The sequence below is a fragment of the Adiantum capillus-veneris genome, unplaced genomic scaffold (genome assembly GCF_014529385.1).
Source record: "Adiantum capillus-veneris isolate H3 unplaced genomic scaffold, ASM1452938v2 Hic_scaffold_431, whole genome shotgun sequence".
NCBI lineage: Eukaryota > Viridiplantae > Streptophyta > Polypodiopsida > Polypodiales > Pteridaceae > Adiantum > Adiantum capillus-veneris.
Window position 1 is genome coordinate 25,826 of NW_028221523.1, and position 17,453 is coordinate 43,278.

The following is a 17,453-nucleotide window of genomic DNA, read 5'->3' on the forward strand; positions in this document are numbered from 1 at the left end:
TACGTTTGAAGTTGGGTGGAGTCTCATAGAAGATAAAGTTGTCTTGCAAGGTTGATTTGCTTTTGATTAGTACTTTAGCGAGTCATTTCTTTACTGCCTGGGTTTGAGATGCATTTGTGACTTTTGGTGTTGTTGTTAGCTTGTTGTGGTTGTCAAAATAAGATGCTCATCCAATTGTTTGTCAAGATCAAACTCTCTTTGATATGATGGGAATTGGTTATATAGAATGTATCCGTGAACTCCCCAATACTCAACTTGAGTACATCTTCTGCCACTCCAAAGCTAGAAATTGGTGTTTTTGGATGTATGTACACCATTTCTTCTAGCTTGATGATTGGCTTTCCCATCATTATCAATGTGCCATAAGAAATTAGATTCTTTGTTGCATCTAGATTTATCATAGTTGAACATGTGATCTTAAGTCCTGTTTTTTTGCATATGCTGAATTTGATTGCTATTGGAGACAATTGATCTTCTGTGTGATCCTTGTTCTTCTTTTATTCTTGATTTTGTCGAAGATTTGATGTGGTAATTGGAGGAATTGCTTCTTCATCTACTTTTATTCCGCTTTTTTTGGAGTTGGATTCTTTGAAACATCTTTTGTTGATTCTTTGGGTATGTCAATGATGACATAATCTCGCGATTGCTTCTCTTCCTTTGTCTGTGAGTTTGCACCATGCTTTGTGACAAAGTGGTTTGTTTTGCCTATTCTACTTTCACACGCACAAGTTTCATTAGCTTCCTTCAATACCTTTATTGTAAAGCAGGGATTTGTGTCATAGCCATGCTCCTCACAAAATTTTGTAGTCGTTATTTTGTTTACGCACACATCTAAGAGTAGCCAGTATTTTCTCCCATCCAAAGGATTCAAACAAATCTTCTACTAGGAATGGTTCTCGAATGTAAGATTCATCCTCTGTTGATCTCTCTAGAATGCAATCCTCTTTCTTGAGATTTCACATTCTGATGCTCGACACATTCAAATATGCGCGCTCTTCACCAACCAAGCAGGAAGTTGTGTTCCAGAGTCAATAGTTACACGAAAGTCTTCTACTGGGGTTTGGTTTATATCTCTGTAAGTATGGTCCTGTCATTAGGAAGAGAATGGGATCTAGGAGGGCCTCTTTATTTGAATTAAAAGTAATCAAAGTAAGAAAGTAATCAAAGGACATATTTTGAATTAAAATAGGCAAAATGGCTAGTTTATTTGAATTCAAAGTTTCCCCCCAAAATGGAATTTAAAATCTAGTGGGTAAAACCATATCATGTAGCATATCTATGGAAAGAGCTCAACGTGTAGATTGCAGATCTATGATCTCCGCTCAAATTGGAGATCATATGTGGGAGTTATGGAAGGCCAAAAATCATAAAATTGTCCACCTTCTTTTTGGGGGGGAAAGTGCATCCTTTGACCACTCTTAACACATCTCTTAAACACCCACCATTCTTGCACACATGGCATACACCTACTCGTCAAAATGTTAATCACCTCTATAAGCTCATGGAAAATAAAGAGGCCCTCCTACACCCCATCCTCTTCCTAATGTTAAGTTTAATCGCCATGTGGACGACCGCCCATCACTAACTACTACTAACCCTAAGTGTACAACTATACACTTGTGTGAGCCACTAACACAAAGTAGAGTGTGTATTGTGCCTTAGTGCATAAGATAGAGAAGAAAGAAAGGGGGCACATAGTGTGTGTCGGCTCCCCATCCAATCTGTGTGTGTGGCTATGGTGGGGTGTGTGTGTGTGTATCTGCGTGTGTGCATGCGTGTGTGTATATTTGTATTCCTCTTCCATTGTGTTCTCGACTCCTCTCCTTCATCTGGTATCAGAGCTATTTCATTCTCAAAATCGCTTCTGTACACGCGTGCGCACTTTCAAGGATGCAAACAGGGTTTCGACTTCGGCATTGGCAAATTCAACATTTCGAGAGCGTTTCCAGCAAGTGTCCTGTGGTTTTAACCCCCTCTCGGAGCCATTAGTGCCATCAGAAACCTCATTTGAGCTATGGTTTAGGAGCTGCATTTTTCAGCTCTCTTTTGGTATTTTGTGCTGCAAACTTCCATAGCCATTAGATGTACCATTTTTGCAGTCTCTTCCATCTACAAGAGCCCATGGATCATTTGGGAGTGTGTAGCCCCTTTCGAAGTGGCCTCATACACACACATAGAGTGGGAGTTTGACGGCATTGTCTTCCTCGACTACAGGTATAGATACATGTACAAGTACATGTACAGGTACATAGAGTGGCTTGATTAGCTTCCTTTCTGTGTTTCTCGATGTCAATTTTGATTTAGGTTATGGCATCATCATCGACTCACAGGCTACAGATTTCAGTGCTTGCGATATTCTGGTTCTAGTGGGAGGAGTTTTTTAGGCGTACATGCATATGTTGGCACTTTTGACAGTGTTTGAGCTCTCTTGACTCCCCCGCATGGATATTTCTTTGACGTTTGTTTGAGCGTTGTGACAGACTTGTACGTCTTTGTGGATACTACCATTGTATGCTTTTGTGGACCCATCTTTTGGCTAGTACAACAATCCTGATCATTTATGAGACTTGGTATGGATTTTGGGACTTGGCTATACGTTTTGTTGCATAACCTACATTGTTGAGGGTCAATAGCATGGGGTTTTCATTGAGCTGGGGTATTCTCAAAGGTGGAGACACCTTCGGTGATACAAATAGCTGGAGTATCCCTTACAAGGCCTCGCCATAGGACATGTATAAAGTGGTATAGGTGCTTTTGAAGGCGAGTTGGCGTTTGACAGTTTATGCGCCTTAGTTGGTGTGTGCTTTTGAGAGGCATTGCCCTCTTTTATGCTTTGTAAGTGACATACTTGGTCATTTTGTCTCGTATTTTGGTTGACATAGTCCCAAATACAAAGGAGACTCTGTCAAATTTTCCCAAATCTTTTGGTAGTTTTGTCACCATGTCTACTAGCAAAGACCATGACATTTATGACATAAAGAAGTTTGATGGCACTAATTTTTAGCTTTAGAAGAACCATATGCATGATGTGCTTGTCCAAAAGAAGCAAAAGTTGCCTATTGCATAAGAGGTCTAGCATTTGACTTCGTATCTTATGGTTGCTTCACCATGCTTATGTAGCCAAAGACAAATTCTTTTACGAGCTTATGGCAAAAACATGAGGGTACGTAGCTTTTCCCATGCTATAGAGATAACACAAATGGGTAGTTTTGACACATTGTCACTACTGCCTTAATATATGGAGCCACAATCTGGGCACCGAGACTTTTCCCTCATGGATTCATAGATAAACCATATAGAATGCTTCACATGGCATTGCCTACTTGGGATTTTCTGCACATGTGAAACTGGTGAAGGTTTGATTCAAGAGAATATGCTTCACATATAGAGTCAAACATATGCCTATGGATGGTCCTCAGAGATGACACCTAGGGGATGGGGAATCATGGTATTTCACCATGCTTATGTAGCCAATGAAAAATTATTTTGAAAGCTTATGGCAAAAACATGAGGATACGTAGCTTTTTCCATGCTATCTAGAGAGAACACAAATGGGTTGTTTGACACCTTGTCACTACTGCCTTATAGATGGAGCATCAAGACTTTGCCCTCATGGATTCATAGATAAAATATATAGAATTCTTTACATGACATTGCCTACTTGGAATTTTCTACACATGTGAAGGTGGTGGAGGTTGGATTCAAGAGAATATGCTTTACATATAGTCACACATATGTCTATGGATGGTTCTCACAGATGACACCTAGGGGATGGGGAATCATGGTATTATCATTGATGGCATAGTGTCTTAGTCAAATTCATCTAAACAAGTGCTTGTTCTTTTTTCCATATGATTCACACACCCCCCACATCCACCTCTGCTAGAGGAAGAGGAATCAAGACTTGCGATCAGAATTATGCCAATGCTATATATACGAGACATGGACCATACCCAACGAGTTGCAACCATCGAGGATGCCCTACTACATCAACTAGCTTATGACAAACTCAATGGTATTTATGCAAAGACTAGGATTCATCCATGCAAAGGCTATGATTCATGGATATGTATGTCCCATACAACACCAAAGTGACCATTAGTTAGCTTAGACACCAGTTGCAACTTCACCAAGAGGAGATAGAAAATGAGAAAACTATGTTTGGAAACGTAGAGCATTCAATTCTATCTAAGAGAGAACGCACTCAATGAGACCCACCATAATATCCTATTCAGTGGATTTTGAGGTGTCACCATGTTTAACTACCACCAATTCTTCAAAATCACATCAGAAGGGATCATATGGCTTATTCTCCACGCTTTTGGTAGACATACATAGAACGAAGGAAGAGGGAGGATTCCCCTTGATCTCTTTACCTCCATCATTGATGTATAGTATCATATTAGTATGCATGGTCTCTCTCTCTCTCTCTCTCTCTCTCTCTCTCTCTCTCTCTCTCTCTCTCTCTCTCTCTCTCTTCCCCCCCCGGCTTCCATCACTTTCTCCGACAACGGAAACATGTGGTTTTGGGGGAAAGTCGCCATAGATTAGTGGAGAAGATTCTTGTTAGATATCTAAAGAGGTTCGAAAACACTAATAAATCCTTTATCCACCCTAATGATCAAAGGGATTGGCTTATGCTTATGAATGGAGGACCCCACCTCACTTCTCTAATGCCAATTGTAAAGCAACCCCCTCTCTTTCCTATGTCTTGCCTCTCCTCCACCACCTGCTTCCTCTCGTGTTTCTTCATCTAGGGAGTCTCTCTTTGAGGTTGAAGCTCAGAGCTCTTAATGAAAGCACCTCATTGTGGCAGATGGTTCTAGGTGGGGCAAAGAGAGGAAGGTTTCTTGCTATGAAGTATCCTTGCTTGGACTCCCCTCTTAATTTCACGATACAAGGTGTGAAAGAGGCTTTTGTCAATCACACAAGAAGCCAAGAAACCCATAGGAAAAACAGGGTGTTGCCTAAACACAGTAATTTTACAATTAGGTTTTTCAAAGCCAACTAGGAATTTCATAGACAATTATATAGCTCTCTCTCTCTCTCTCTTTCTCTCTCTCTCTCTCATGCACACGCACACACACACACACACACACACACACACACACACACACACACACACACACACACACACACACACACACACACACACATAGACACACACACACACACACACGCACGTGGTTCTTGAGCTCAAGACTCGTCGGATAGATGTATGTGGTCTCTTGAGGTAGTTCCTACAATGTTAAAAACTCCTCCTCCTCCTCCTCCTCTCTCTCTCTCTCTCTCTCTCTCTCTCTCTCTCTCTCTCTCTCTCTCTCTCTCTCTCTCTCTCTCTCTGAGTACTTGGCTTTCACACTAGTTTACTACAAACTAATGACCCCCTTAGTCCTTGATGTTAGCTCACATGGGAGAGTTGAGCACACAGGAACAAGAGGTCTAGCATTTGATTTTGTATCTTATGGTTGCTTCATCATGCTTATGTAGCCAAAGACAAATTCTTTTCCGAGCTTATGGCAAAAACATAATGGTACGTAGCTTTTGCCATGCTATAGAGATAACACAAATGGGTAGTTTTGACACATTTTCACTACTGCCTTGATATATGGAGTCACAATCTGGGCACAAATACTTTTCCCTCATGGATTCATAGATCAACCATATAGAATGCTTCACACGGCATTGCCTACTTGGAATTTTCTACACATGTGAAGGTGGTGGAGGTTTGATTCAAGAGAATATGCTTCATATATATAGTCATAGATATGTTTGTGGGATGGTCCTCACAAATGACACATGGGGGATGGGGAATCATGGTATTTCACCATGCTTATGCAGCCAAAGACAATCACACAAGAAGCCAAGGAACCCATAGGAAAAACAGGGTGTTGCCTAAACAAGTAATTTTACAATTAGGTTTTTCAAAGCCAACTAGGAATTTTATAGACAATTATATAGCTCTCTCTCTCTCTCTCTCTCTCTCTCACACACACACACACACACACACACACACACACACACACACACACACACACACACACACACACACACACACACACACACACACACACACACACACACACGTGGTTCTTGAGCTCAAGACTCATCGGATAGATGTATTTGGTCTCTTGAGGTAGTTCCTACAATGTTAAAAACCCTATTCTCCTCCTCCTCCTCCTCTCTCTCTCTCTCTCTCTCTCTCTCTCTCTCTCTCTCTCTCTCTCTCTCTCTCTCTCTGAGTACTTGGATTTCAGACTAGTTTACTACAAACTAAAGACCCCCTTAGTCCTTGATGTTAGCTCACATGGTAGAGTTGAGCACACAGAAACAAGAGGTCTAGAATTTGATTTTGTATCTTATGGTTGCTTCACCATGCTTACGTAGCCAAAGACAAATTCTTTTGCGAGCCTATGGCAAAAACATAATGGTACGTAGCTTTTGCCATGCTATAGAGATAACACAAATGGGTAGTTTTGACACATTGTCACTACTGCCTTGATATATGGAGTCACAATCTGGGCACAAAGACTTTTCCCTCATAGATTCATAGATAAACCATATAGAATGCTTCACACAGCATTGCCTACTTGGAATTTTCTACACATGTGAAGGTGGTGGAGGTTTGATTCAAGAGAATATGCTTCATATATATAGTCATATATATGTTTGTGGGATGGTCCTCACAAATGACACATGGGGATGGGGAATCATGGTATTTCACCATGCTTATGCAGCCAAAGACAAATTCTTTTGCAAGCTTATGGCAAAACCACGAGGATGCGTAGCTTTTTCCATGCTAAAGAGATATCACAAATGGGTTGTTTGACACCTGGTCACTACTACCTTATAGATGGATTCACAATTCTTGGCACCAAGACTTTGCCCTCATGGATTCATAGATAAAATATATAGAATGGGTCACATGATATTGCCTACTTGGAATTTGCTACACATGTGAATGTGAATTTCTATATGATCCCCCCCCCCCCCCCCCAACCCCAAGCACATCCACCTCTCCTAGAGGAAGAGGAATCAAGACTTGTGATCAGAATTATGCCAATGCTATTTATAGAAGACATGGACCATACCCAATGAGTTGCAACCATCGAGGATGCCCTACTACATCAACTAGCTTATGAGAAACTCAATGGTATTTATGCAAAAACTAGGATTCATCCATGCAGAGACTAAGATTCATGAATATGTATGTCCCATACACTACCAAAGTGACCAATAGTTAGCTTTAGACACTAGTTGCAACTTCATCAAGAGGAGATAGAAAGTGAGAAAACTATGTTTGGAAATGTAGAGCATTCAATGCTATCTAAGAGGGAGAACACACTCTTTTGAGACCCACCATAATAGCCTATTGAGTGGATGTTGGGGTGTCGCCATGTTCAACACCCACCAGTTCTTCAAAATCACTTAGGAAGGGATCATTTGTCTTAATTATTCTCCACGCTTTTGGCAAGGACATACATAGACCGAAGGAAGAGGGAGGATTCCGCTCAATCTCTTTTACCTCCATCATTGATATATAACTTCATATTAGTATTCATGGTCTCTCTCTCTGTCTCTCTCTCTCTCTACTTCCATTTTTCTTGAAAGAGGTTTGCCTTTTTTCTCAAAGGTTGTAAATTTTCAATCACTCTCTCTTGACAACCAAAACATGTGGTTTTGGGGGAATGTTGCCATAGAATAGTGGAGAAGATTCCTGTTAGCTATCTAGAGAGGTTCCAAAACACTAATAAATTCTTTATCCACCCTTAATGATCAAAGGGATTGGCTTATGCTTATGAACGGAGGACCCCTCCTCACTTCTCTAATGCCAATTGTAACACAACCCCCTCTCTTTCCTATGTCTTGCCTCTCCTCCACCACGCGCTTCCTCTCGTTTCTTCATCTAGGGAGTCTCTTCGACTTTGAAGCGCAAGCTCTTAATCGAAAGCACTTCATTGTGGCAGATGGTTCTAGGTGGGGCGAATTAGAGAGGAAGGATTTCTTGCTATGGAGTATCCTTGCTTGGCTTAATTTCACACAAGAAGCCAAGGAACTATACCTATAGGAAAAACAGGGTTTAGTGTATTTTAAACTTACAAAATGCTGGCTAAAGTCGAGCTCGGTTTTGGCGAGCCATGGTTAATAAGCTGGCTTTTCAAAAAGCAGCGAGGACGTGATTTCGAGCACTGCTGATCTTTTCCATTCTTCAGGAGCCCTCAGCCATGGCGACAGCAGCCGTGGGATTTAGGTCCAGAGACCGATATGCTCGCAAGGCGGGGCTTGCTCCTGCTGGAGCTCGACGAGGATGGAAAGGAGATCAACCCTCACATTCTCCAATTCATGTCCTCTGCACCTTGGTATCCTAAGGCAGACAGACCCAGTCTTGAGAATCAGCGCAAACGGAAATCGAACCCGAATGCCTCCATAGGTTGGTATGACCGCAGTGCGAAGGTCCAACAAGCTGAAAAATACAGACAGGGCCCGAATGCCTCCAAAGGTTGGTATGACCGCAGTGCGAAGGTCCAACAAGCTGAAAAATACAGACAGGGCGCTTGTGTCAACCGTGGAGCCATGATTCATGATAGTCTTGCACGGAACGGCCACGCTCGCAGGGCACAAAATGGTCAAAACAAGCAGATGAATAGATGGAAGCTTTTTTGAGTTGGTACTCAAATGGAAACCGCGATCGGTGGAATGGGTATGATACATCCAATTCTGTAATTCGTATGAGGCCCTAGAGATGAGGCGAGAAGAAGCTTTGTTCGAGAAGAGAAAACCTTGGCAATGTGGGATAGAAACAAGCTGTTAAAACCTGAACATGAAGCTTCTTGAAAAAGCATTGAAGAGAGGAGAAAGATGAAAGGAAGCGGAAGTACATGACCAAGTTACGGTGGAGGACATGGATACTTCCAGTTCAAAGGTCGCCATGGTTTTGTCACATCCATTGGTGCAACGATATAGACAAAATTGCCATCCAATTCCTCACCTTGTGTGCACAAAATAAGCTCAGCAAATGCATGAAAGGGATAGACATTGTAACATGTATATCTGCAGCGAGATCTTATTCTTTTAAATATGATTATGATATTTACATGAGAGGAACCAACAAGGTGAATTAACCAGTTTATATGTACATCGGTTGAAACCGTTCGTTAAAAGTTCATATATTCAATTTTGATCCACTGTTCAGATTTAAGGGAATTCTTCAGTAAAAGTAAGGGTACCCGCCAATTTGAAGGCAACATAATATACCAGGCATTCTTCAGGCAAAAACAAAAACAAAAACTAGATGATACCTCAGAAGTAGAAATGTCCAACCTCATCTTGAGCATGATTGATCAAAGGTTATGGGCAAGCAGGGGCAATGTCCAGGCTTTAAACAAAAATTGCTTATTACCAGTAAATTGTCTGCATGTCGCTGCTTCCCACCAACAAGAACCTCAAAACGCTTTATAAACTGAGAGAGAGAGAGAGAGAGAGAGAGAGAAAGAGAGAGATCAAAGGTGATTTGCCTTTCAAGTGGCCTGACTAGCAGGCAAAAGTCAATTTATTTCCAGCTACATTTTGCATAGACTTGTTCAGATACCGATCGGTATCTGACAATCTCGACCGGTATGTACATGTTTTATGTATATTAAAAACTGAAGTGGAAAACTTTGGTGCCTAGTTTACTTGGCAGTTCTCATCAGCTCACCACCAAAGCCAGGTCTCTGCATTAAGGCAAAAGAAAATCATGTTAGTAGGGCAAAAAATGACATGCAATAGTGGATCAAAGAAAGACACAAATACTAATAGCTGTACCTGCATCTCGAGTTCTGCACTCTCGAGGACGCAGATCGCATTGTTGAAGAAGACGAGATGCCATTCTGGTCGTGCGCTCCTGCTGGCTTTCGTACGGTGACTCACGGCCGGAGTCGGGATACATGTGGCGGCCCCGGCCACCATAAACCTGTTGTAGAGCACGGCATCGATCCTCGGAGGAGATGCGCTGCAAATTCTGGCAGCATCGCTGGCTGGGTTGACTGGTGCGTTCACGTTGCTGCCCACCGCGCTGCTCCATGAAGTCGTCACAAGCCTGGAGGCGCATACGCCACTCGCTTTCGCGACTGTCGGCAGCAGTACTGCTTACTGCCAGCAGGGCCAGCAGCGCCAAAACCACGATCATCATTTTGTAGGCCATGCTTGGCGTAGGCTAGTGCAAGCTGGAGAGTGCGGGCTGAGAGAAATGGTGGCAGGAGGTGCGGTATTTATAGAATCGACAAGGAGTAGTGAGCAATTGGCATGCATGCGTGCAGCGGGCCGCCGATTGGCCCTGCGTCGTCGAGTTTCTGCGTGGGCATAAACCTTCTAAACCGCGTCTGCACTCTCCTAAATTTAGAATCGGTGAGCACTGAGCAGAGGATGCTCACGGATTCATAACTAGTCTTGCTTGGTGCGCCTTGCTATACAGCATCTAATAGGACATATACAAATTGACATTTAGAATCTAGCACTGAAAAGAACAAGAGCATTAATAATTTGGCACCCACGGCCGTGCATATACATTTAAAGAATGCTATAACGTTTAAGAAAGTTAAGTGCATCAATTATTAGTGATACACCATATGCATTCATTACTTGTGTATTCACTACTGTAATACATCACATGCATTGGCTAGCAACCATATGCAAAGAGTTGTGTGTGTAACTAACATATATAGATGTTGATCGACATCGAGTGTATAGTTTTGAAAACGAGAATGAGGTGCTTTACTGACCTGCAATGTTGTACTGCTGCTTTTCAATTGTCCAATCTACAAGCCGATATTTGAGTCAAGCTACAAAAAAGCAATGTGAATAGTTTCACATATTGTCTTGCAATGAAACGCCACGGACTGAAAGTGCAAAGTATATAGTGCATCTCATACAGAGGTGCCATACAAAAGTATGGTGGAGAGCTGGCATCGTGGTCTCTCCAGAAAACTATAAGAAACGGAAGTCGTGCCCTACCCCGTAGCGTTTATGTGTTGCGCCTAGAAAACGCATGCGCATGGGGAATTGGATGCAAATAACGGACCTTACATTGTTGTCGAGCTAGGATTGCGCTTGTGCATTTGGAACATGCAGTGTTGTGAATACATGTGTCCTCCCTGCCATACACAAAACACGCATATGTAAATTTATGTTTTATGTCCTCTGATTAGTATTACCTCTCTCTCTCTCTCTCTCTCTCTCTCTCTCTCTCTGCTTAGCTCATCAATTCTGTCTTCTTGTCCCTTTGTTGACTAACTCGCGTTATGAATCGTGCTTCCTAACTGCACATGATAATGGGTATCTTGAGGTTGGCATCCCTATAGCGGAAGGCACCATATTCAATCCGCTCATATCTGGCGAACTACTATTACGTGACGCTCATGGGCATTAGTACGGGTGGCGTTCCACTCAATATCATTCAACTTCAAAACAGAGCCAAAAAGTGATGGAGACGTTGTCATATTTAGCAATTATGAAGCCCATACTACCTTGCATTTAGCTGCCTACTAGGGATTGTGGCAAGCTATGACAAACGAAAACTTGTAAATGCCCCATGTTATACTTCTCAATACATCAACATGCGGTTCAAGGCAACATGATGCCGAATTTGTCAGTCGGTTTGATGTATGTTATTTCCAAGGGGTTTGAATCGGGGTCTCAATCAAGTAGCAATTCTCTTCAACACCACCCGAAGATGAGGGTATAATGAGTGTGTTTTTGTGGCCATAGAGACGGTATACTCAAGATCATCAGCAACAACTATAAAAGGTCTATTGATGCCTTTGACAATGATCTCTCTTTCAAGAGCAATGGATTTGTTTTCTGCATTGAGCGTCCTCTTAGTTTCCAGTTTTTTGCACTAGTTACTAAGCCTTGTTTCTCGTCGCATGCAAATAACTAAGTCTGCTTAGTACAACTATGTATGCCATGGACAACTATGCCGACTTTGGCATAGTTGCAAAACGTGAACAAGAATGATTTTAATGCGCGACTGCCAAGCAGAGTTACTCCAGCTTTTCCTCGAAGCGCTAGAGTGCAGATTCCATAGCACGCTCGCCACGTAGGGCATGCAACAACATCCAACTTTATGTCTACGCTTAGGTATCATCAAATTCTATCGGGTCACCGGCGAGTCACTGCCCTGCAACCTCCAGCTGTCAGTGCTACAGGTACCATCAGCTCTCGTGTGACCACACCCTTATATGCTAAGCCAGTAAGATATGCAAAGAAATCTGACTCATCTCTACAAGAAAACCGTGATAAGATGCACCATCATGAGGAATGTATTTGCAGAAGAGGGCGCTGGGCTCCCAACATATATGATATATTGAGTGTTTAACTAAATAAAATAATTTTTGAATCTTGAGGTTGCAAAATGCGTTCAACAGTAGACAAACTCTGTACAATCCTCTTAACGCTGAAATTGGCTCTCCACTTAGACAATATATTAACAACAATATGTCCTGCGCTGTGGAATGTTAATTCGTTGTTGGCACTCGGCGTGTTTGGCATACTATGGCTGCTATATGGAGTTTTTACCTCGGCCGCTTGCTGCACAAAGGACCTTTGAGAAGATGTGAATAGATTTTCACTGCTCGCCCTAGATCAATAGATTTCCTTGAAGGGAAAATGAGGGTTTGTGTTGGCTACAATACCAAATTGATGCCTTCCATCTGCAGCCATCTGAACTTCATCCGATAGCTGCTGCATACATGGACCTTTTCTCATAGGATATGCCACCAAATCGTGGTGATTGGCAAGAAGGGAGCTCTGAAGTAGTAACCTCTATGTTTTCAAATCCACACCATAAGCATTCCCTGCCTCATTTGCAGCTGCCGAAGAGAAATGCTACAGTATACTATTGTTGCTATTCTCAACTGCATCCGCATTGGCTGCCGCTTGCATGTGGTTTAGCAAAAAAATCTCTTTACATATTGTCTGTAAGGTTTTTGCTATCCCCACCCAGCAGTGAGCCGCTGTTGGAGGCTAATAGATACTCACATATTGGTATGCCTATCTCCAAAAATGCCATTACTCCTCAGTCCGTGTTCTCAGCTTCTCCAACATCAAATCTCTTTGTGTGGAATAAAGAATTAGCTTCCGCTTCTGTTCTTTGTATATATTTTTTGAGGGCAGCGTAGACACCTGCATGATTGACTACTTGACTTCCGTTGCAATGTTTTTGTATCTCCTTGCAGCTACACATTAACCAACTCCTGCAGACACCATATTCTGTGTTGAATTGGTCACAAGAGATGTTTTTCTTTCTCTGCAGATCGTTCTGAAATGCTTCTATCAAATTTTCAGATAGACTATCAAAAGAGCTGTACTGTTACGAGACTGGGCACCCTCCTGTTGTAGTGGTTAGCTGGTGAAAGCATGTTAACCTATCATGTTTTTTCATGTCCCGAAAAATGCTAACTAGCACAAGTTTGACATATGCTAACTAGTACAATAACTTGAGCTACATCTCCAAGATCTATGACATATGATATATCAATAGAAAGCACTTGAAACAAAGAATCCAAATGTACAACCTCTGACAAATTTTGATATTATTTGTAAAAAATTTACCGGACGCCCAACTTTTCGAGGATGTGCTAACTTGAAACTGCTAACTAGCACAAAAAGCGCGACAGGTTAACATGCTCAACATAATTGGGATAGCTGGCGTAATGGTTAATTATGCGCTGTCTATTTATTTTACTAATTGAGTTGATGATGATTTTGTAGAGTGGAATGCGGGGAGTTGATGAAGAGGCGACGGCAATTACTCTTGGCCATGTTATATTTGCGCAGTATCTTAGAACATCATTTCAATAAGCCACTATGGCTCTGTAAATAGTTGTAGTGGGAACTCCCCTTATGGGTCATGCAAGAACTAATGAGCTTTTCTCATTTACAAAAGTGAAGCTCTGCTAAAAGTGCAACCAGCTAGCACTGAAGACACTGGCTTAATTACTTCAGGATAACATCCATCATAAGGTTCGGTGTGATTGATCCTGATAATCTTTTCACCCTTGTCCAATTTGACGTTTACTCTTTCCATTTTTTCGCCTCTTTGCATCACAAACAGCCTTATAGCATCAACAAAGAAATGTGTTGAACGGGCTAGCAAAGGGAATGAGCTTTGGTGATTTGGATACAGATCAAGCCAATTGATCATCAATCAAAATATGATATTTTCTGCTTCAAGAGCACTAGTATGAGTTGATTGCACGAAATATATGATCTTTGAGAGTGCTCATCACGTCGGCAAGCATCCGAAGTACTCTCCAGCTTCATGATCTACGAAATATAACCAGGGTTTGAAAGGTCTCCGATACTCCTTTCGGGTTCATTTTGGCTTGCTGCTACACAGACATACTGCGCGGAAAAGAATTGGTGTGAATCTTGAGAATTAGGCATGCGACCTGCTGCATATCACTTCCATGAACATTGAAGAATGACCTAGGGCACACGGTTGTTGAATTTGCATGAGCTATACTTGGAGCGGCATAATTTTGGCCATAACTAGTTGCGCTTGCAGAAACGAGCTGCGTAAGGTAGTTGAAGCTGGACATACTGTTCAACTAGCCATTGGGTCTTGCTGCACACAAAGCTGCTATGATCGCTACGCGGGGAAGGCACAGAGGCTTCACTGCAAAAGAAGGTTGATTCCAATATGCCAATGGGGCAAACAGTGACATTGTCAACCTCATATTGCTGGAATGAATAGGGAGGAGCTTGGCTGACAGAGTCTATGCTACTGAAGAATGCTCTCCCCATGTCGACAAGGTAAGCTTTTCTTCGTGGCTCTTTCCTTTCATGTGAACAGGTATGAGGTGCCAGTACAACAGCTAGCTGAGCGTTTCCACTTCCAACACCATAGATGGGCCCGTTGCCACTCCCAACACTATAGATCAGAGGATGAGTCGAAGGTAATAGGATCCGCGTTTGATGGTTCCATTAAAGCTCTGCGCGAGCAAGTACTTAAAATTTTTGTCTCCATTGCTTTCTCTTATATGACCTCATATGCGAGTAGAAGCGGCTCAACCTGCTCAAAGCGTGGTTAGGGGCATTAATCAGCTACTAATTAACCTCCTAATAAGTTTCTTAAGTGTAGAATAAATGCGAGCGATTTTGGAGCATAGAAGAAAAGCATGGAAAGAGAAGGGTTATCTGTTCCAACAAATGCTTGTCATCTTCCTATCTTACTGCAATACTAGCTAGAAAGAAGTCGCAGCCTCCTGTAGCAATTGCTCTTGTGAGTATGTGTGTGCAAAATTTTAACGTGTTGGAATGATGGCTTTGGTTGAAAGGAGTAGCGTCAAAAGATGGTACTGGCTTTATAGCCTTCTCTCTCTCTCTCTCTCTCTCTCTCTCTCTCTCTCTCTCTCTCTCTCTCTCTCTCTCTCTCTTTATCAAACAGTGGCCAGAGACAAAGATCCTAGTTGCTTCTGGAAACCTGTGAACTACGGCCAAAGGATTGTGGGCCGTAGATTTGGGTGGCGGCACTGAAAGTTGGCTGTCCTCGCTTTGCATACATGCTTTAAGTAAATTAGGGCCCCCATGCTTCAAAACACACACGCATAGCGAAGTGGTTAGGGTGTGTGCCTCTCTCTCTCTCTCAATGCAATTGGAGAGATACCCTCACTCTTCATCTACTGAAAACAACCCAAAGATTCTTGGCCCTGTTGTTGGACATATCCTACAATCAATGCACTCTTGCGAGTCCCCTTTGTAGTAGAAACCAGCCCAGAGCTTCTTGAGCCTATTGTTGGACATATCTTGCAATCAATGCATCCCATGTCCTCCCAAGTCCACATGAGGCTACGTGATCGAAGCAGATGAGTAACAAAGAGGCGAGGTCGGAACCTCTCTCTCTCTCTCTCTCTCTCTCTCTCTCTCTCTCTCTCTCTCTCTCTCTCTCTCTCTCCCTCCCCTTCTGAGAAAGCGCAAAAAGCGCCTAAGGAATTGTCAATCACGAATGTCATCTCGTTGAGTGCATTGATTGCGTCATATGCCCATGAAAGGTGGTCTGAAGCAAGGGCATCCCTCTAGATGCATTTACCTATGATTGAGGATCTTCGTATTTGGATTATCGTCAGTCGGTATGCATTGATTGCAGCATATGTCCAAGAGAGGCAAGGACAAGAAGTTGTGCGCTGTTTTAGTGGATGTGAGGCCCTCCAAATGCAATCACCTATGTTGTTTTTGGGAATGCATTGGCCGACATCTACGCTTAAGGGAAAAAGTTGCTTGAGGAGCTATTCGTCTAGAATGTCATATGTTGGAGTACATTGATTGTGGGCTGTGACATAGGGAGGAAGTTGTGGGCTATTTTCAAAACGGATGCGAAGAAAGTAAATGAGAAAGCGCAAAAAGCACTCAAGGAGCTGTCAGTCAAGATTGCCATCTCCTTGAGTGCTTTGATTGCGGCATATGCCTATGAGAGGTAGGGCAAGGAAGCAACAGGCTGTTTTCAGCGGGTCCAAAGCAAGAGCATCCCTTTGGGTGAAATTACCTATGCTTGAGGAGGTTGCTTTCCGGATCATCGTCCGTCGATACGCATTGATTGCGGCATGTGTCCAAGAGGGGCAAGGCCAAGAAGTTGTGGGCTGTTTTAGTGGATGCAGAGCCCTCCAAATGCAATCACCTATGATGTTTTTGGGACTCCGTTGGTCAACATCTATGCTGAAGGGAAAAAGTTGCTTGAGGAGCTTCCAGTCTAGAATCTCATCTCTTGGAGTGCATTGATTGTGGGCTTGGCATAGTTCCAGGAAGGGCACGGGGAGGAAGTTGTGGGCTGTTTTCAAAACAGATGCGAAGCAAGTTCATGAGAAAGCACAGAAAGTGCTTAAGGAGCTATCAGTCAAGAATGTCATCTTCTTGAGTTCATTGATTGTGGCATATGCCCATGAAAGGTAGGGCAAGGAAGCAATAGGCTGTTTTCAGCAAGTCTGAAGCAAGGGCATCTCTATGGATGCAATTACCTATGATTCAAGAGCTTGCTGTTCGGATTATCGTCCGTCGATACGCATTGATTGCGGCATATGTCCAAGAGGGTCAAAGCCAAGAAGTTGTGGGCTGTTTTTAGTGGATGCGAAGCAAATGTGTTCCTCCAAATGCAATCATGTCTGTTGTTTTTGGGAATGCGTTGGTCGACATCTACGCTTAAGGGAAAAAGTTTCTTGAGGAGTTTCGAGTCTGAAACGTCACTTCTTGAGTGAATTCATTGTGACATAGTTCCAAGAAGGCAAGGGGAAGGAAGTCGTTTGCCGGATATTCCGAACTTGGGTATGTCCAAGAAGGTCTGGATTGTTTTTGGCGGATGTGAAGCAAGGGTGTCTCTTCACATGCAATTACGATTGCTTGCATCTTGAAGGCAAGGGTCATCTTGAGGGCAAGGGTCAACTCTGGGCTATTTTTAACAAATGTAGAGAAAAGGCATCTCT

At 42.6% G+C, this 17,453-nt stretch overlaps 1 pseudogene across 1 annotated transcript; it reads right to left on the reverse strand.

The window, feature by feature from the left end:
• Positions 1–9,496: 9,496 nt before the first annotated feature.
• LOC147416864 (uncharacterized) lies at positions 9,497–10,243 on the reverse strand (annotated as a pseudogene). The gene is made up of 2 exons (XR_015187480.1): positions 9,805–10,243; positions 9,497–9,713 (listed from the first exon to the last, which is right to left on the reverse strand). The product of XR_015187480.1 is annotated as an uncharacterized LOC147416864 (transcript).
• Positions 10,244–17,453: the final 7,210 nt, after the last annotated feature.